Source organism: Cherax quadricarinatus, chromosome 68 (assembly GCF_038502225.1).
Source record: "Cherax quadricarinatus isolate ZL_2023a chromosome 68, ASM3850222v1, whole genome shotgun sequence".
NCBI classification, from domain to species: domain Eukaryota; kingdom Metazoa; phylum Arthropoda; class Malacostraca; order Decapoda; family Parastacidae; genus Cherax; species Cherax quadricarinatus.
This window is the reverse complement of record NC_091359.1, coordinates 7,527,733-7,548,910: the sequence shown is the minus strand read 5'-3', so window position 1 is coordinate 7,548,910 and position 21,178 is coordinate 7,527,733. Positions and strand designations below refer to the sequence as shown.

General features: G+C 40.1%; 1 protein-coding gene and 1 long non-coding RNA gene across 7 annotated transcripts in view; one reads left to right on the top strand and one right to left on the bottom strand.

Moving 5' to 3' along the window:
• The window catches only part of LOC128697777 (uncharacterized), a 111,934-nt gene that overhangs the window by 48,301 nt on the left and 42,455 nt on the right, over window positions 1-21,178 (top strand).
• LOC128697775 (uncharacterized) overlaps window positions 1-21,178 on the bottom strand; it is a 65,972-nt gene that overhangs the window by 19,872 nt on the left and 24,922 nt on the right. The window contains exon 1 of one of the 6 annotated variants that reach the window (XR_011393936.1): window positions 7,628-7,735. The exons of 4 other annotated variants lie outside the window; for them this stretch is intronic. This is a non-coding gene — a long non-coding RNA (uncharacterized lncRNA). Of the gene's footprint in view, window positions 1-247; window positions 1,997-7,627; window positions 7,736-21,178 lie in introns of those variants that run through there. One more of the 6 variants, XR_011393933.1, reaches the window with a different exon arrangement.

Genomic DNA, 21,178 nt, shown 5'->3' with positions numbered 1-21,178 from the left:
TGGCTGGCTGGTCTAGTGGCTAGCGCGACGGGCTGGAGTTTTGAGACTATGACCGCGGGTTCAATCCCGGCCGGGGGTATGGTTTATTTGCAATCGTGTCATTACGATTTCTTAAGTCAAGTAAACACATGATGTCACCGTCCAATACCTGTTCAAATAGCCATTCTAATATGCAATCATGAATGTGTTTGTTTACATTATTTATACTGTACTTTAATAGTAAATAATGAACAAATAAAACACTCACCACACTGAGTGGTGGGAGGGCTGGCTGGGTGGCTGGCTGGCTGGCTGGCTGGCTGGCTGGCTGGCTGGCTGGCTGGGTGGCTGGGTGGCTGGCTGGCTGCCAGTTGCAGGGATCGGTGGGAGAGTAGTAGAGACTCACAAGTGGCGGGAAACTTAAATATGATTTGGCGGTTGGCAATTCACAAATGTGTCAAGCCCACAAAAGCTGAAAACATTAATGTTGAGGGAAACCTGTAAAGTCATTTTACATGTATCAGGTGTATGCAGTGTACCAACATATTATTGTAACTTTAAATGATCTGATCCATTCATGTCTGGTATATTGTGTAATCTTTTTCACACGTCTTGGGGGTTGTACCCAGTCATATCAAGACAAAATTTTCTAAAGGCAGTGTAACACATACTTTGTTGTCATTATGATATTCTTATATGCGAAATATCTGACAATGCTTTTATTTATTTAGTGTAGTCCTAGTTTTAAATCAAAAATAATATTTCGATACACTTACACATCAGAGGCTATTGAGAAAACTTAAAACATAGAATAACACTATATATTTTTTCCTGGTTACAGGCATCACAGAAAAATATGAAACAGGTACCTTACATAAATGACAACAAATCAGAATGCGGCCACATCATAAGCAATATTCTTTAAGGTTCAGTGTTGGGCCCCTTCTTACTCTTTCAAAATTTACATAAATGACACACATGATAATAGCGACATAATCAAATTTGCTCATGAAACCAAAATACGCCCTAAAAATATTTCTAACAAAGACACTAGAGCACTCCACGACGATTCAAATAAACTGATGTAATACTCAGACAATTAGCACATGCAGTTGGACAGAAATACAAATTCCTAAATGTTTCTTAGCTACAAAAATAACCATACCACAAACTAAATGTAAATCTTATTACAATAATTTCTAAAAAATATATCGATTTATGCTTAACATTAACCTAAAGTATAAATAATACAAATCTTCAGGTTGTTCAACTATATATCCTTGGTTAGGCCTCATTTACACTATGCTGCTCAGTTCTGGTCACCGATCCCATGTATCACAAATCCTGGTATAATCATTTGCAATAAATACCAATTTACAAATACACGTAAACACTGATATTTATTAGAAAACGTTTCAGACCTGGAGCCTTAATCAATTCTAATATGCACATGTCAGTGTTTGCTTACGTGTCTAAACCATCACAAACCCTCCCTATAAGGATAGAATCAGATCATTGAATTTGCACTCTCTAAAGCCATATAAATACAAGGGATATGATACACTTTTACAAATGGAAAACATGAATAAATAAAACTTGTAAATGCCCTGATGAAAATATCTAGCCAAGACAGGAATTGCAACAATGCTTTCAAATTGTAACAATTCAAACTTAAGAAAAATACACGAAACAACTGTTTGGGTAATACACTTGTGGATGAGTGCAATAAACTCACAAGTACAATTATTATGGCTAAAACTTTATACAATTTAAAAAATAAGTTTCATAAATACACAAGTGAGCGTACGTGGGCGAGAGTCAGACCTGACTAGCTTGTGCTGCTGGGTCTAGTACCGTGCTATTTTCTGTAGTAAAGGTGACGAGACTGCGTGCATCATTGGGCTAATCGGGGGAGGGGGAAGAAGATGGGGGACGAGAGCTAGACATGGACCTCCTCAACATGGGTCAGTGGGGCTGTTACAGTGCTCCTTATGTTCTTAAATTTAAGAACATAAGGAGCACTACAAGCCTACCGACCCATGCACAGCAGGTCAATCCCCCCCCCCCCATAAACCCAATGACACACCCAGTCTGGTCAACTCCACTAAAGGATAAAGAACGGCACCAGACCCAGTAGTACAAGTTAGCCAGCTCCAACTCATACCCACCCATGCCCAATCAATCACTCTTATTTATCTAACCTATTTTTAAAACTATACGACGTTTTAGCCTCAATAACAGTACTCGACACTTTGTTCCACTTATCCATGACTATTACCAAACCACTGCTTTCCTATATCCTTCCCAATTCTGAATTTTTCACACTTTAAACCATTGCTACGAGTCCTGTCTTGGCTGTAAATTTTCAATACGCTGTTTACATCCCCTTTATTTATTCCTGTTTTCCATTTATACACCTACATCGTATCCCCGCCCAATTCTACACCTTTCTAAAGAGGGCGCATTCAGGGCCATCAGTCTACCCTCACACCAAATATTTCTAATACACGGGATCATCTTTGTCATCCTCCTCCTCTAAGTTTTCCAGAGCATTTATATCCATTCTGTAATACGGTGACCAGAACTGAGCAGCATAGTCTAAAAGAGGCCTAACTAATGATATACAGAGTTCAACAAATTGATGACTTCTATTATTTATACTTTTAGATATCAAGCCAAGAATTCTGTTACCTTTATTGCAAACTCTAATGCACTATTGTCTTCCTTTTACATTACTACTAACCACAACTCTTAAATCATTTTCGAAACCAATACTATTAACATCTAAATTATTTACTTTATATGTGGCATGGTTATTCAACTCTCAAACATTTACAACTTTGCATGTGTCAATATTAAACTGCATCTGCCACTTCTCCGATCATTGCATCAGTCTATTCAAATCATCATAGAGTGCTCTAATATCATTAAAATAAATTGCATGGCCTATTATAGTATCATCACCAAATTGCTCATGTCGCTATTTCTTTCCTCATCTATGTCCTTTACGTAAATTGTTAACAACAAAAACAACAACGGGCCCAACATTGACCGCTTGCGACGTGCCCCAATTCTCATTTCTCCCCATTTATGAAAATTCTATGCTGCCTATTTATCAGCCATGCCTCTACCAAGCAAAAATTTTCTCCTGTTCCATGTGCCTTAAGTTTCCTCAATAGCCTCTGGTGTGCAACTATCAAAAACAAAGTCTATATAAATAATATATTCATTACCATGATCTACCTCCTCAAACAAACAAACACCTAGTGAAAAATGTTAGGAAATTAACAAAACAGGAACGCCCCTTTCTAAAACAGTATTGAAATTTATTAGTCAATCTGTGCCTATCAAGATGTCTACGAATTGCTTCAACAATTATCGATTCCATAAATTTTCCCCACTATGGACCTAACACTTATTGGTCTATACTTCCAACCCAAGGACCTCTCACCTGCCTTGTAAATAGGTATTATTATATTTGCCATTTTCTACTTATAACGCATTATGCCAGTTTGTATGATATGTTAAAAACGTTAGCCAAAGGTAGGCCAAGTTCCTCTTTATATTCCTTTAACACCCTTGCAAAAACTTAATTCATCACGACCTGGGCATTTGTTAGGTTTTAGTTTGTCTGAGGACTGTCACTAGTTACCCCAATCGTACATGGTTTATCATCCTGTTCTACATAATTATTATTATTTCAGGAATATCAATCACTAGTATTTTCACAAGTGAAAACATCGAGTAAGTAGCTATTTATAATTTTAAACATATCCTTATCACTATCACTCATCTGACCAGTTAGTTACTCTCAAGTGAGCCAATCTTGTCCCTAATCTTATTTCTGTATACCTGAAACAACCCTTTTGGGTTAGTCTTTGAATCCCCCCCTGCCACCTTAGCCTCAAAATCCCTTTTTACTTTTCTTATTCCTTTATTTCTCTTTAATTGAATATATTCATTTCTAAACTGCCCATCCCCTCTTTGGATACGCCTATATACACCTCTTTTGACCAATAACATGTTTTAATCTATCGTTCATCCATTTACCATCACTTTTGTTACATCTAATTTCCCTACTCTCAAAAAAAATTGTCTGGACACCTACAACTATGCTCAAAAAGTCATACTAGCAACAAACATCACCTACCTGACCCATAGTCAGGACATCCCAATTTATCCCACCAAAGTCATTTTTAAGTAGCAAGTCGGCCAAGCGAAATTCTAGGACGGACAGACATTTCATTGCAGTTAGTTAGTTAGTTAGTTATCTGGGTAATTCCAAGATATATTGAAACTAAGACATTTGTCATCACTTTCCATAACTTCATTATTAACTACTGAATCTTTGTTGGCAAAAATCAACTAAAGCACATTTTCCTCTAATTGGTTGTCATAACCTGTTATAAAAAGTAATCCTGAACCGTGTCAACACTCACTAGACTCAATATTTCCTCTCATATTGGTCTAATCAATTTGTCTCAAGTTAAAATCTCACATTATCACAACATTTTCAAATCTAGATGCCTTATGAATTTCGTCCCATAAAAACTGCACTCCCTATCAATATTTGCGGGACCTATAAATCTCACCCAAAATTAATTTGTCAAATCCCTCGATAAACTGTAGCCAGAAAGATTCTGTGTTCCATATTTCTAATCTTATATCATGTCTAAGATAATTTCAATTCTCTCTGACATATATTGCCACTCCACCACCCTTCCTGTTCACCATATCACTGTGCAATACTTTATAACTACGTTGCATTCAGAAGGCATTTTTCTATCTTTCAAGTTGAACCACGTCTCTCTTATAATAATAATAATAATATCTATATTACTTGAAAGTAATCTTACCTCGTCCATCTCATTTCTTAAACTCTTACTATTTGTGCAGTAAACCTTAAACGACATAGTCACTCGTTGCCCTCTATCTCTCTTTGTTCATCAATTCATTTACAATTACTACCAACTTCATTTTCAATATTGTTTTTTAAATATATCACTGAGGTCTCCCGGTAATAACTGCTCTTTTTAACCCCAATGCTGCACCCTGATTGATTGATTGATTGATTGTTTCCCACAAACACCCACAACTCTATAATCTATCAGTTTAAATTCCTTTACTTTAAATATCATACTACTCCTAAACGCAACTACCTCTAATTCCTCACATCGAAACCCCACCGTTAATTCGAACAATTTACTCACCAAACTCCTACACACTGCAAGAAAACGTCAAACTTAACCCTGCTCTTATAGCTAAAACTAATTTACCACACAATACTTACATATCCAAAAAATCAAATATTAAATCGTATAAACACCATAAACAAATAACTTATTCCCCCTACAAAAGCAATTCTTCAACTGAATCTAACTCACCTTCACCTTCCACATTACACTTCTGACTAATGCCATTAATTATCCTTCATCATATTAATGCGCTATATTGGAAGTTAGCTTGTTACCTAAACTAACTCGTGCTATCACCACCAGAGCTCAAATCAAAGGTGTAATGGCCAACCACCAACACACCGACGACGCTCAGTTCAACAATTCTAGTGCTACACACAACAAAAACAAGTGATCCCGGTGCTTCCTTCCAACCTCTGCTCAAATTACTACTACAATTACTACACTTCATACACCACCTGACAGAATAACTTTACGTCAAAGCGGTTAACATCACATTCCTTGTATCAAAAATCTCTCGCTAAACCATAAAGGAACCTCTTACCACCACGGCCATGCAATACCACTATTATTAACTTGTCATTAGTCTACCTCAAGACATTATTTTAGTCGCGAATCTGTTACTAGAAAACATTACCACGTCAGTGTGTAGGCGTGCTTCTGTATGTATATTTGCATTTGTACTTTATGTACTCTTATATATGCGAGTGCTTCTACTCGTCCATGTATACTCAAAGTGTATATATACTCGCCTATTGGTGTCTGTGAGACCCAATAAACAATTAACGTTTAAAACAGTTCACCAAGCTTCGACATGTAAATGACTCCTTACTCTATAATGTGTTCAATAGTCATTAATTTTCAATTTACTTCACCTATCAAAAGTTTAACACCCACTCCGTAGACCCATTATCTAATTACGTCTGTAATCTTTTGACTAACTCGTCAAAATTTGTCATCAAAGGACTTCCATCTATACACGTGCTCCTATATACCATAATGTATGCAAATATTTGTATATGCACCAATAAACTTGCGCATAATCCTGTTTAACGTTGTTTCTGTGACATTCCTCAATATTCAAAATTCGTCTAATATTTTTAAACAAATGTGCAAACGTCTACAAGCCCATCTGTACTTTAATAATGAGTAATACATGTTCATATAAAAAACGCTTGACAGAAACAACAGTTGTGGCTGCTTGTTTGTTTCCAGACAGCTCTAATTGTAATAAAAACGCGAAGCATTTTTGAACCAGTAAATTAAAACTATTAATCACCACTATTGTCATAGACCCCCCCCCCCAAAAAAAAAAAAAAAAAATCATAAAATTCTCTAGTGGAATCGCTAAAACACACACTTCCTATATTCCATCCCTGTAGGACCCTTATAAGTTTAATACTTTCTTTGGCCCCTCAAGGAACGTCCCTTTATGTTGGTGAGGGGCTCTTGATTTAGGGAATTGGATCTGTGTTCCAGTTCCCCGAATTAAGCCTGAATGCTTTCCACATCCCCCCCCCCCCAGGCGCTGTATAATCCTCCGGGTTTAGCGCTTCCCCCTTGATAATAATAATAATAACAAACACTTTGATTATAATAACAATCTCCACTCAATCTCCCATGCATATTAAAACTGATTCAACGAAACTACATATACTCTTTCAAAGTCCCATTAATACATTACGCCCTTGGATACTCGCTCTGTTACTTAATTTCAACAAACTTCAAATAGACACCATTAACTTTAGACTCTGAAACATTGACGTCAGTCAGTCAGTCGGTCCATCCATCCATCCATTCATTCTTCGTCGTATACAATAAGCCACATATCTATAGTGCTTCCAACAAAATAAATTCTTCTATATCAATATTACCCATCATCTCCCGCTACGTCATAAATTATTACAATCTGGATGGCTAAAACTTCAACTACCTTGTTAATTATAATAATCTTTACCCATCGTCCAAACTGTACTAACATTATCCGTCCGGTACTACAAATATATAGGCAATACTTTTAATCTTTATTAGTAAATTATACAATATAAGCATTATAAAAGAACAGCAAATTATATTCTTTTTACTTTCATTTTCTCACAACCAAAATTATCACAATTACCACATCACAAACCCCAATGTCACAACTATGATATACGACCCCATTGTAACACTGTTATAACACGCCTTCTCTCCTGTAGCACATTAAACCCTTGTCTCTATATACATCAAACTCCGTAACTAATAAATTAGTCACTCGGCAAGAAACTAAATTATTCAGTGTCATCAATAAAATTACAATCATTCCCAGCATCAAACCAACTAAATCTAATCACTACCATCAGTAAACAGTCCATGTTCCCAACAGCAAACTTTCCCTGTCAACACGAGACGTTACCAGCAAATTCAAGTCATGCTAAATACACGTTATGCATGACGTCTTAACTTTCGCTGACCTGTACATAACACACTTTTTAAAATAAAATGAACGAGGCCAATACACTCGGTGAAATGTGGTAAACAAAGACACTCGATGAGGTTGCTTCACCAGCCTCGACATAAACTAAAATGACGTCACGCTGGGCATTGCTGAATGTCTACTTTGGTGTTTCTGGCAGGTAATCAGTCAGTCAGTCAGTCAGTCAGTCAGTCAGTCAGTCAGTGACTTAGTGACTTCCCCAATTCTCTTTTCTGCTTCCCTATTATTATAATAAAAAAGAAGCGCTAAACCACAAGGGCTATACAGCGCAGCAAGGAAGGAAGCGGGGATATCAAATGGCAAAAAAAGAGTAGGATTCTGCTTTCGTAACAGTTACTATCTTAAGGGCCATGAAATCATCACCACCAGATGTATACTTTTCAATCGTTACATACTACAATGGTAAAAAAATTAATAACTTCAAAAACAATTCCCTCAACTATTCGACAAATGATTCATAACATACCACTGCTATATCAAAAAAATACCAAATTAATCTTTCTTTGAATTACTTATGACCACGTGTGCACATGTAAACGTTTCATTACTTTGTATTATTATTATAATCAAAAAGAAACGCTAAGCAAGCCACAAGGGCTATACAGCTCATTACTTTGTAATTTCTTCAACATTACAGCTGTGTATAATCTCGCACATGACTCATTACCTTATCTAATTAACTTGTTGAAAACTTTGAACCCCACCATTCTGTAATATTTTTCATTACCACCCACACAATAGGTATGGATAGCAAAACAAAAATATTAATTATAATAAAGGGGAAAACACTAAACCTATCCATACATATATACATACCATCAACACTCCTACCTCTGCCTCTAGTACAAATCAAAGACCCCTGCCAAACCACTTACTACCATCAAATTAATTATGCCACTGCTAGGGATTATATTATAATCATATAAACACCGATTACAACGACATATAAAATACTAAAATTAACAAAAACAGAATAATAATGTTAATAAATAACAGGATCACAGTCACCTCGTAGTGACCAGTAAAGAACCAGTGCCAACCACTCTGACTCGACCCCCTCCAACTACTCAAATTTTCTTTCTTATATTTTATTTAAAAACTTCATGTACAATACATCAGTTACACAAAATCATAACTCCACAACTAATACAAGTCTTCACTATACAATACATGACCTAATTACATATTTATGACATGGAATCAATTCAAAGTTCATAACACTACCACGTATAATCATTATTAACCCTTTGACTGTCGAAAGGCCCAATCCTCAAGTGTCTCCTGGTGTCGCAAAATATTCGAAAAAATAAATTCTTTTTTCTTATCAAAATGTTTAAAATTATTTTTCTGATTGTTTTAGTCCCAAAACAAAAAATTTTCCTATCAGTACTTACCCAGATATAGAGGCATCAAGTTTGCAGAAAATCAACCGCGTATGGCAACAGCGGCGACTGCCGCTCACCCGGTAAACTTTGGTTTACTTGTATTTGAAGGTTTGTTGTTTTTTTCACTATTTTATTTTTTCACATAATTTATGTGCCCTGTGAGAACAAAGTAAGGTGCAATGTACATATATACACTCGTTGTATACAACACAATAAGCATACAAACGTAATTATCAACATATTGTTTACAAAACTTGTTTACAAAAACAAACAATACAAAAAATTGTTTATTACTATTGTTCTATAATATATATACCAATATACAGTCACTGAACATATTCCTAAAAATTCTGCAGCTTGTGCAACTCTTTGAAACATGGTGTCATACACAGTACTGTTTTACACTCCTCACACATAAAACATGGTGTCATACACAGTGGTATTTTACACTCCTCACACATAAAACATGGTGTCATACACAGTGGTGTTTTACACTCCTCGCACATAAAATCAGTGTGTGTGCATTTTTGTGCAAGTTTTTTTTTATGTGTAAAGACAAAACACCTCGTCTGAGAAGTTTTCTTCAAATTATTAGCAGGCAGTTGTGTTATGTAGTTATCCTAGGTAAATGGTCGTGGGTTATCATTCCTTCCTTTCTAATTTCCTTCATTCCTTTCCTACCTGGAGGCTACCTGGAGGGCATTCCACCTGTCCTTCTTTACTTTTTTCCTTCCTTTCATCTAGTCCTTCCTTCATTCCTGCCTTCCCTTCTTGCTTCTCATTTCTATAATATATATATATATACATATATAGTCACTAAATACTTTCATAAAATTGCTATTATCACCATTCAGCAAGCTTGTCTTGTGTGTGAGTATGTGGCTTATAATTGTTTTGAGTCAGGAGTCGGTAGCTGTCAAAATGACATATTGTCTCATTACTCACTCCCCCTCCCGCCTGTCAAAACAATGGGGTCGGATGCTGCTTCCCCTACATTCTATCTCTCTCTCTCTCTCTTTCTCTCTGTCTATCTCTGTCTCATAGGTACACATAAATACAAGTATATATAGTGTAAATTACCTAGGATACTTGGAGGTTATTCCAGGGATCAACGCCCCCGCGGCCCGGTCTATGACCAGGCCTCCCAATGGATCAGGGCCTGATCAACTAGACTGTTACTGCTGGCCGCACACAGTCTGACATACGAGCCACATCCCAGCTGATCCGGCACTGACTTTAGGTATCTGTACAGCTCTCTCTTGAAGGCAGCCAGGGGTTTATTGGCAATTCCCCTAATGCTTGATGGGAGGCTGTTGAACACTTTTGGGCCCCAGACACTCATGGTGTTTTCTCTTAGTGTACCAATGGCGCCCCTACTTTTTACTGGCAGCATTTTGCATCACCTGCCCAGTCTTTTACTTTCGTAGGGAGTGATTTATGTGTGCAGATTTGGGACCATTCCTTCCAAGATTTTCAAAGTGTAGATTATGATATATCTCTCCCTCCTGCGTTCCAACGAGTACAAGTCAAGTCCTTCCAAGCGTTCCCAGTAGTTAAGGTACTTGACAGAACTTATACGTGCAGTAAAGGGTCTCTGTACACTCTCTAGACCTGCGATTTCACCTGCTTTGTATGGAGATGTTAATGTACAGCAGTATTCTAGCCTAGAGAGAACAAATGATTTGAAAAGGATCATCATGGGCTTGACATCTCTCGTTTTGAAAGTTCTCATTATCCATCCTATCATTTTCTTTGCACGTGCAATCGTGGCACTGTTGTGATCCTTGAAAGTGAGATCCTCAGACATTACTATTCCCAGGTCCCTTACATTATTTTTCCCCTCTATTGTATGACCGGAGTCAGTAGTATACTTTGTTCTAGTTATTATCTCCTCCAGTTTTCCATAACGGAGTAGTTGGAATTTGTCCTCATTGAACATCATATTGTTTACCGTTGCCCACTGGAAAACTTTGTTTATATCTTCTTGGAGGTTAACCGCGTCCTCAGCAGATGACACCCTCATGCAGATCCTAGTATCATCCGCAAAGGATGATACGGTGCTGTGGTGTATATCTCTGTTTATGTCTGATATGAGGATAAGGAATAAGATGGGGGCGAGTACTGTGCCTTGTGGAACAGAGCTCTTCACTATGGCAGCCTCCGATTTAACTCTGTTGACCACTACTCTTTGTGTTCGATTTGTTAGGAAGTTGAAGATCCATCTATCTCCCCACTTTCCCAGATATTCCTTTAGCACATATTTTATGGGCTATTACGCCATGATCGCATTTGTCAAATGCTTTTGCAAAGTCTGTGTATATTACATCTGCATTCTGATTTTCTTCCAGTGCATCCAAGGCCATGTCATAGTGATCCAGTAGTTGTGAGAGGCAGAAGCGACCTGCCCTGAACCCATGTTGCCCTGGATTGTGCAGATTTTGGGAATCCAGATGATTTGCAATCCTGCTTCGTAGCACTCTTTCAAAGACTTTTATGATGTGGGACGTCAGAGCTATTGGTCTATAGTTCTTAGCTAATGCTTTGCTGCCACCTTTATGGAGTGCAGTTATATCCGTTGTTTTAAGTGACTGTGGAATTTCACCCATTTCCAAGCTCCTCCTCCATAGTGTACTTAGGGCACGCGATAGGGGTTTCTTGCAGTTCTTAATGAAAACAGAGTTCCACGAGTCTGGGCCTAGGGGTGAGTGCATAGGCATGTTGTCAATGTTGACAAAATGCTATACTCTGCTTGATGATGTGAGTAAACGTGATGACACAGTCTTATGGCTCTCTGAGACAGAGCTAGACGGATAGACAGGGAGCTTGGCAGACAGACAAATGTTTGTTCGTCGTTGTCTTCTCCTCCTTCTCTTCCTTCTCCTCCTCCTTCTTCTCCTTCTCCTCTTCCTCCTCCTGGCTCTTGACAGATGGACAGCTGCCTCCCTCCCTCCCTCCACCCTCGTTTACGCTCATCAAAGGTCAACTCTTATCAAATGTTATCTCCCCTTATCTTGTCACTGTCATGGGGTGAACTGTTTTCATGCCTCAAGGGAACATATTACATATTATTATTATTATTCCTCCTCCTCCTCCTCCTCCTCCTCCTCCTCCCTCCTTCCTCCACCTCCCTCCTTCCTCCACCTCCCTCCTTCCTCCTCCTCCTCCTCCTTTCCTCCTCCTCTTCTTCCTCTTCCTTCCTCCTCCTCCTCCTCCATTGCTTTTGGTCTCAAACTCCTCGAAATCATGAAATTGATCTTCAATGACACTTCCATCTATGTTAGAGCATCACATGGGAAGAGAAGAGTCCCAGATTTGCTGGGGAGTCACATATTTCTTACCGATAGACAGACTGGGAAAAATTTGTCAACGGTCTTAATGCTCACACCCCACTTAGCCGAGCATGGAGGGACATAAATAGAATTAAGGGTAACAGAACTGGGCAGATCGCGCACCCTCATCCCTTACATAGGGCGAATGAGTTAGTCAATGCTTGGGCTGCTACATCTAGCTATGTTAATCTTCACAATACCACACAGGCAAAATTAAATGACAAATATGATGCAAGGGAGAGACTTGTTTGCTTTATGCTCAGCAAGGCAGATGATTGCAACATTCCTTTCACTAATTATGAACTTGATGCAGCACTAAGGGCAACTCCACGTCGCCTGGTGAGGATCGTATTACTTACAACATACTCAGATTGCTGTGTCGAGTACCAGGTAATCCATTACTTGAATTATATAACATGAGCTATGTAACTGGGGAGCTCCCTCAATCTTTGACCAATAGCCTCATCATTCCAATTCCTAAGCCCAATCAATAAAATGTATTTCGCCCAATATCTCTTACTAGCTGCTTGTGTAAAACATTTGAGAGAATGATTCTTAATCGCCTATGTACAGAATCAAATAATTTTTGTCTCCCCGGTTACATGGTTTCATGTATGGAAGGAGCGTGCATCATTGCATAGCCACATTTCTCACTCTGCACACTGACAACTCATATACTACCTTCCTTGACCTTAAATCCGCTTTCGATGTAGCCAACCGACATGTAATCATTAGTGAACTTGCCAGAATGGATGTTGGAGGATGGCTTCTCCACTGGATTAAAAGCTACCTGTCAAACAGAAAATCGTCTGTGTTGTTCCAGGGACATACAAGTGTAACTAAAGACTTTGAATTAGGAACACCACAGGGAGGTGTGCTCAGTCCCACACTGTTCAATATTCTAATTAATGCATTACTTAATGCTATGCCTAGTCAGCCCCATCATTATATGATTAGTTTTGCTGATGATATAATGATTCACACCACCGAATTCTCCAATACCCAAAACATTCTTAATCATGTACTAGCCTCGTGTCAGGACCTGGGGTTGATAATCTCTACTGACAAAAAAAAAGATACTCAATAGGCGTCCTCCTCGACAGAGAGGCACAGTTCGTCAGATCAAGTTGCATGATGGGTCTCTTCTAGAATATGTAAGCAGATACAGGTATCTAGGCTTTGAGGTTCCACTACTTGGACCTGTTGTAACAAGACTTTGTCGCCAATACAAAGAAAGACTAAGAGCACTTAGAGTTGTGGCTGGGTTTCACCCCAGGTATGGTGCTAATGTTAAAATTGTGAAAATGATGTATCTTCCTTATATTAGATCATTGGTTGATTATGCTGCGCCACTACTTGCTCTTGTGTCTGGCTTGGAGGGCTGGAAAAACTGCAGAATGAAGTAATGAGGATCATTTTAGGATGCCCTCGTACTGCCAAAATTTTAAATATGCAAAAAGAACTTGATATTCAAAGCATCAGAGATCGTGTTACTGAAAGAAATATCCTAATTGGGGTTAATTAATATGCTCAGACAAGCTCATTCAAACCCCTGCACAGAAGCCATCCAAACTTTCCTCAGCACTGGTGAACACTCCTCCAGATGGATCGAAAAAACTGGAACCGACCTCCGCATGAATCAGATACATGATCTATGTCAAGTAAGGCAACAGCGGCACTTCTCCACTCCATGGAATATTACCCCATTCCAAACTACCATTCCTCCATTTCCCCCCAAACTACTTCTTAATTATTATTATTATAATCAAAAAGAAGCGCTAAGCCACAAGGACTATACAGCGCTGCAGGGCAGGAAGGAAGTGAGGGCATCAGGTGGCAAAAGGGAGATGGATGAGCAACAGGTTACGGATAACAGCGGGGCAGTGGATGGTGAAAGGGTAAAGGGCAGCAAGAGACTGAACCAGAAAGGGCTGAGGGGAGTGCGAAAAGTATCATCAGAGTTTGTGGAGTAAATCAGTCGTTGTCAAGAAGTCAATGAGAGAGTCAGGATTAAAGGAGGGTCCATCAGCAAGAAGGGAAGGTAAAGAGAGAGTAGTAGAACGAAGACGACGTTGGAGGTAAATTCTGCGTGCTCGTTGATAGAGAGGGCAGTCTAACAGAATGTGGCTAATCGATACTGGAACTTGACACTGCTCACAGACAGGAACAGGGTGCCTCTCCATGAGATACCCATGAGTAAGACGAGTGTGGCCAATGCGAAGGCGGGAGAGAGTGGTCTCCCAACTTCGGCACTGATGACAAGAAGACGGCCAGTAACCTATGCTCGGTTTAATAGAATGAAGTTTGTTACCGAGCAGAGTTGACCAACGTTGTTGCCAACGGGTGCGAAGGTGGGTAGCTATTGCAGCAAAATAGTCCAGAAATGGAACACCTCGATAGGAAATTGGTAGGTCATATACTGCTGACCGCGCAGCAGTGTCTGCCTGTTCATTGCCCTGTACGTCGACATGACCAGGGACCCAACAAAAAACAATATCTTTATGTTTGGTAGAGATACGGCGTAGCCAAAGTTGGATACGGAGAACTAGGGGATGAGATGTATCAAAGTTTCATATAGCCTGTAGAGCACTAAGGGAGTCTGAGACTACTACAAATGATGACACAGGCATAGATGCGATACGAATAAGTGCTGCAAGAATGGCATACAGTTCAGCAGTAAAAATGCTAGCTGAAGATAGTAAATGCCCTCGTACGACGCTGTCCGGAAACACTGCTGCGAATCCGACGCCGTCTGAAGACTTAGAGCCATCTGTGTACACAGCGGTGGCATGAGAATGGGAGTGGAAGTGATCAAGAAAAAGAGAGCGGGAAGCCACCGTAGGCAGTTGAGCTTTCGAGCAAGGGAGTGAGAAAGAACAGACCCGAACAGCTGGAACTTCCCAGGGGGGTAGGGAAAAGTGAGATGCTACATGAACATATAAAGGTGGTAACTGAAGGGAAGACAAGAGTGAATGTAGGCGAAGAGAAAAGGGACGGAGCAAACAGGGGCGGCGAACGAATAAAGAATGTCTACTAATATCGGTGACCATTCTATAAATGGAAGGATTGTGTAGATCGTGAGAGCGTACATAGTAACGAAGGCAATGGGCATCACGGCGATCAGACAAGGATGGAACATTTGCTTCTGTATAGAGGCTCTCAACAGGGGAAGAGCGAAAAGCACCAAGGCACAAACGTAAGCCTTGGTGATGGATAGAGTTAAGGCTAGAGAGAGTAGCAGGAGAGGCCGCGGAATAAATCTGGTCACCATAATCGAGTTTCGATAAAACGAGGGCTGAATGTAGGCGAAGCAGAGTTCGACGATCAGCTCCCCAGGAAAGATGAGCAAGGGTTTTAAGAAGGTTTAGCCGGCTGTGACAAGTTGCCTTCAGAGAGGTAATGTGAGGTTTCCAGGTTAACCGACGGTCAAAGAGAAGGCCTAGAAACCTGACTGTATCACGTTCGGGGATACGGGAGCCATAGAGATACAAAGGATGATCGGAGATAACAGAGCGTCTAGTGAAAGTAATTTGGTGAGTTTTGGTACTTGAAAATTTAAACCCATGTGTGGTGGCCCAAGTGGAAACACGGTCGACCGCATGCTGGAGAGAAACTGCAATAAGGTGACAGTCAGCGCCTGCACAAGCAATAGCGAAGTCATCAACATAGAGTGATGACCAAATATTGGGTGGAAGAACAGAGGCCAAATCATTTATAGCAAGGAGAAAAAGTGTTGTGCTTAGAACACATCCCTGAGGGACACCTTCAGCTTGGACGAAGTCCGGGGAAAGAACATTATTGACTCGAACACGGAAATGTCTGTCAGTTAAAAAGTTCTTAAGGAAGGATGGTAGATTGCCTCGGAGGCCTAAGGAATGGGCCTGGGCCAAAATATTATACCTCCAAGTTGTGTCATATGCCTTCTCAAGGTCAAAAAATATGGCAATAACTGAGTGATTATTCGCAAAGGCATTACGAACATACGTATCCAAGCGTAGTAAGGGGTCTATGGTAGAACGACCCTTACGAAAGCCATATTGACTAGCGGAGAGACTGTTGTGAGTCTCTAAATACCACATTAAACGTCGATTTACGAGGCGTTCCATCACTTTGCAAACTGCACTTGTAAGAGCGATGGGGCGATAGTGGGAGGCATCATGTCCTGTAGTACCCGGTTTGCGGAAAGGGAGAACAATGGCAGATTTCCACAGCTGGGGAAGAACTCCTTGTGCCCAAATAAGATTGAAGAGGTGTAAGAGGACTACAAGGGCTGACCGATGTAAATGTTGTAACATACGAATATGAATGTCATCAGGCCCAGCTGCCGATGATCGGCAAGCTGAGAGCGTTGCCTCCAGTTCTTGAAGTGTAAAAGGCACATTATACTGTTCTTCTCCGAGAGAAGAAAAGTCCAAGGGTACTAACTCTCTGGCAGACTTTGAGGAAAGAAACGAGGGGCATAGATGGAGCCCTCGGGAAATACGGACCAGATGTGTGCCAAGTTCAATGGCAACGTCGAGAGGGTTTGCTATATCAACACCAGTGACCCGTAGAACAGGAGCCGGGTCAGGAGAGTATTTACCACTCAATTTCCTCACTTAACTACTTCTTAAATCATAACCAAAACTTCGCCTTGAAGCCAAACATGAGGCCTTAAGCTGTATTGATAACTTAGTCACACAACACACACACACTCTCGCAAATTATTTACGCTGATGGTTCTGTTCACCAATCCACTGGTGCAGCTGGTAGTGCTGCTGCTGCTGCTGTTGTCGTAGAGTGATGGCTCTCTTAAAGAAATTGAAGCACGCATCAATAATTGGGCCTCTACCCTTCAGACACAACTGTTTGCCATACTCCTTGCACTGAAATACATCTATGTATCAAAGATTGACAGTTTAATTGGAATTGATTCTCTGTCATCCATAAATGCTCTCAACTCATTAAGCATAAATTGTGGCATGCTTGTGTCAGAAGCCAGACACAGGTATGGTAGGATTGTGGACAGTGGAGTCAGAGTGCATATGCTGTGGATTCCATCTCACATTGGTCTTCAGATGCATAATACAACTGATAAATTGGCTAAGCTGTATGCTTTCAAAGAGGGAGTAGATTACAATCTTGGCTTGTCAGGTAGTAGTTTGAGAACAATAATACGAAAAGAACTTCAACTGAATTTTATGGACTTAAGGCTCAGGGAGATTGACACCAGTGAGTCCATCTATCATCACTCTATCATGCAGGAGGAGCCACATGTCTATGGTGCATCCAACAAAATAAGCAGACTCTTGGATGTCACTACTGCCCAGCTCCGGCTGGGTTACAAGTATCTTTGGCAGGTTAAATCATCATCATCATCATCATCATCATCACCACCACCAGATGTAGACCAAACGAAATGTAAACTTTGCCAGATGGACTATTGTCACACCCTGCGTCATTATGTACTGGAGTGTGATAAAATTAATGAATTTAGAAACAACTCACTCAGAAATGTTCAAGAAATGGCAAAGTATTTTATCCACAGTGGTATATTGCAGACCATTCTGGAGAAATACCATGACTTTGCTAGCTGTAAATAAAGTATTACCACATGTGTGCATGTGTGTGTGTGACTCAACAATCAATATTTGCACCAATAACTCATTACAGTTATGACCGGGTGTGGAAGTGTGAATTGCTCACTACACTATAATTTGTTCATGATTGTAGCCATGTATAAACGTAAGTAACCATTCTTACAGTATTCATTACCTTTGTAACTTGTGAGTTCATTACCTTGTACCTAATTCAGCCATCCAAACTTTGGGGCCCAGTCCCTGGATCCATTACGCACCTCTGTAATCTGTAAATACCTTTGTAACTTGTCATGATTGTGACTAGACCTACCCGGAGTTCATTACCTTTGTAATTTGTGAGTTCATTACCTTTGTAAATTGTAAATTCATTACCTCTGTAACTTGCTCAGCTATCAAAACTTTTGAGTCGTCCCTGGACCAATTATGTACCTCTGTAATCTTTTGACTACCGCACACAGGATGGGTATGGGGTGAATAATAAATATATTAAACTAACTAACGCTAGACATGCTGAAAAAGGACGACTGAAATGGTATTCCCACAATGCACCACTGGCTCCCCGATTTTTTTTATATGCTGCACACTAACCATGGAGACCCATTCTCTCACATGTGGGCCTACCAGCTTTCTCCTGCTTGATTTGAAGCCGCTAGAATTTATGCATATAGATACGTCAAACACAATGCCACAATGGATTCCTCAACTGGCATAGGATTCCCATGGTTAGCCTCAAACCCTTCAAAATCCCTTTGGTCTACACATTCTGGCCACAGTTTCTTCCAAGTAGAGTTCAAGGTCCTCTTAGTCACTCCCTCCCAAGCCTTACCTATAAGGTTTACACAATTGAGGATATTAAATTGATCTCTCCAAAACTCTCTTAAGAGTCAATTGAGTTTCTAAAGTCACTACAAAGCACCTTTCAAACAGAGCTTTTGTGTACAGTTTTTTCAAGTTTGCAATAACCTGCTGGTCCATGGGCTGCAGGAGAGGAGTGGTATTAGGAGGCAAAAACTTCACCTTAAGGAAGCTCATGTCCCCACAAAATCGCTCTGCCACGTCTGTAGGATGACCAGGGGCATTGTCTAATACCAGGAGGCACTTAAGGTCTAATTTCTTTTCAGTTAGGTAATTTTTCACAATGGGGGCAAATGCTTGGTGTAACCAGTCATAGAAAAAGTCCTTAGTGACCCATGCCTTACTGTTTGCCCTCCACAGCACACACAAATTACCCTTGAGGATATTCTTTTGCCTGAGCGCCGCTCTGGGAGTTTCAGAGTGATACACTAATAAAGGCTTCACTTTGCAATCACCACTAGCATTGGAACACATGACAAGAGTAAACCTGTCTTTCATAGGCTTATGTCCTGGGAGTGCCTTTTCCTCCTAAGTAATGTAGATCCTGCTTGGCATTTTCTTCCAAAACAGGCCTGTTTCATCACAATTAAACACTTGTTCAGGTTTCAGTCCTTCACTGTCTATGTACTCCTTGAATTCTTGCACATATTTTTCAGCTGCTTTGTGGTCCAAACTGGCAGCCTCACCATGCCTTATCACACTATGTATGCCACTACACTTCTTAAATCTCTTAAACCAACATTTGCTGGCCTTAAATTCACTCACATCATCACTAGTTGCAGGCATTTTTTTAATTAAATCCTTATGCAACTTCCTAGCCTTTTCACTTATGATCACTTGACAGATGCTATCTCCTGCTATCTGTTTTTCATTTATCCACACCAATAAGAGTCTCTCAACATCTTCTATCACTTGCGATCTCTGTTTCGAAAACACAGTTGAACCTTTGGCAAGAACAGCTTCCTTGATTGCCGTTTTCTTGGACACAATAGCAGCGATGGTTGATTGGGGTTTACTGTACAACCTGGCCAGCTCAGAGACACGCACTCCACTTTCATACTTAGCAATGATTTCTTTCATCTCTATAGTAATTCTCACCCTTATTCCTGTAGGGTTGGCACTAGAACCTTTCTTGGGGCCCATGGTCACTTATTTTGCAGATAAAATCACCAAAAACACTGTAATAATACGAAATGTTCCGATTGTGTGCTTGGATGTTACGGCGGAAGCTGCCTGGTAAACAATGCCACCTGCAGAACATGTGAGGCTGGCTCAGACCGCACATTAGACGCGTCTCGAACGAATAGCGTTGAGCAGGTTTTTTAGCGGTTTGCGAGGCAAAATCTTAGCGATAAAATCTATCGGTATGCGGATTTAACGTTCTGTCAACGGTATGCGGGGGTCCACTGTATTATCAAAAAGAAGCGCTAAGCCACAAGGGCTATACAGCGATGTAATGACCAAACTTTCAACAAACCAACAACTCAGTCACACAATGCCATCACATCCATACACTCTCAAGCACAAATAACTTACCGTAACTACAAAACGTGTAACTTATTAACTCTCGCCTTCCGCCCTAACGTTCCTAACGTACCTTAGGGTGCTACCGCCAGTTGACTCCAACCCCTCTCCCCCCCTCTCAGTCGCAGTAACCGCTGTACTGTAACACTCCTATAGCTTGCAGGAAAAACGGTACCCCACCTCCCACCATAAACGATTCTATTCCTACAAGATGTTCTATAAATCCCTGCTGCAATCGCCTTAACCCTAACTGCTCCCTCGGTTTCCCTCATACCCCATGATATATATAGGCAATCAGCCACCACATACAATATTGCTCTTCTTACCTCCCTTGACACTCCACTAACTTCCAAGGTTAAAACCCGTACAGTCGAAAAATTTCCCCCCCTAAGAAACCCTGAAACACTCCCTAACCACATACAAACCTCTTCCAATTTTTCACACACAAAAAAAAAAAAAAAAAAAAAAAAAAAAAAAAAAAAAAAAGTTTCTTCTACACCACAACGCAAATAATTCACCTCACAATTCACCTCTTGCCAAACCCATCCTACTTAAAACCGATTTTGATGCTAAAATTCCCATGATAAATCTGTACACTAATTAGCAAACCCTCGGTCACAACTTGAGCTTACAAAAACCATCCCATATTTCCACCCAATTATACAGCAGGAATACATATACACACCCCCTGCACAATTTCCCTATGGAAACTTATCCACATCATCTGCCCCACCCTGATCCTTTCAACATTTTTCAACTTCAACAACAAACGCAACATGTCCTCACACTATTAATTCTCTGCCACTCCACCATTTACGTATATCTACCATTACCTGACGCACCCAGACTCCCCTCT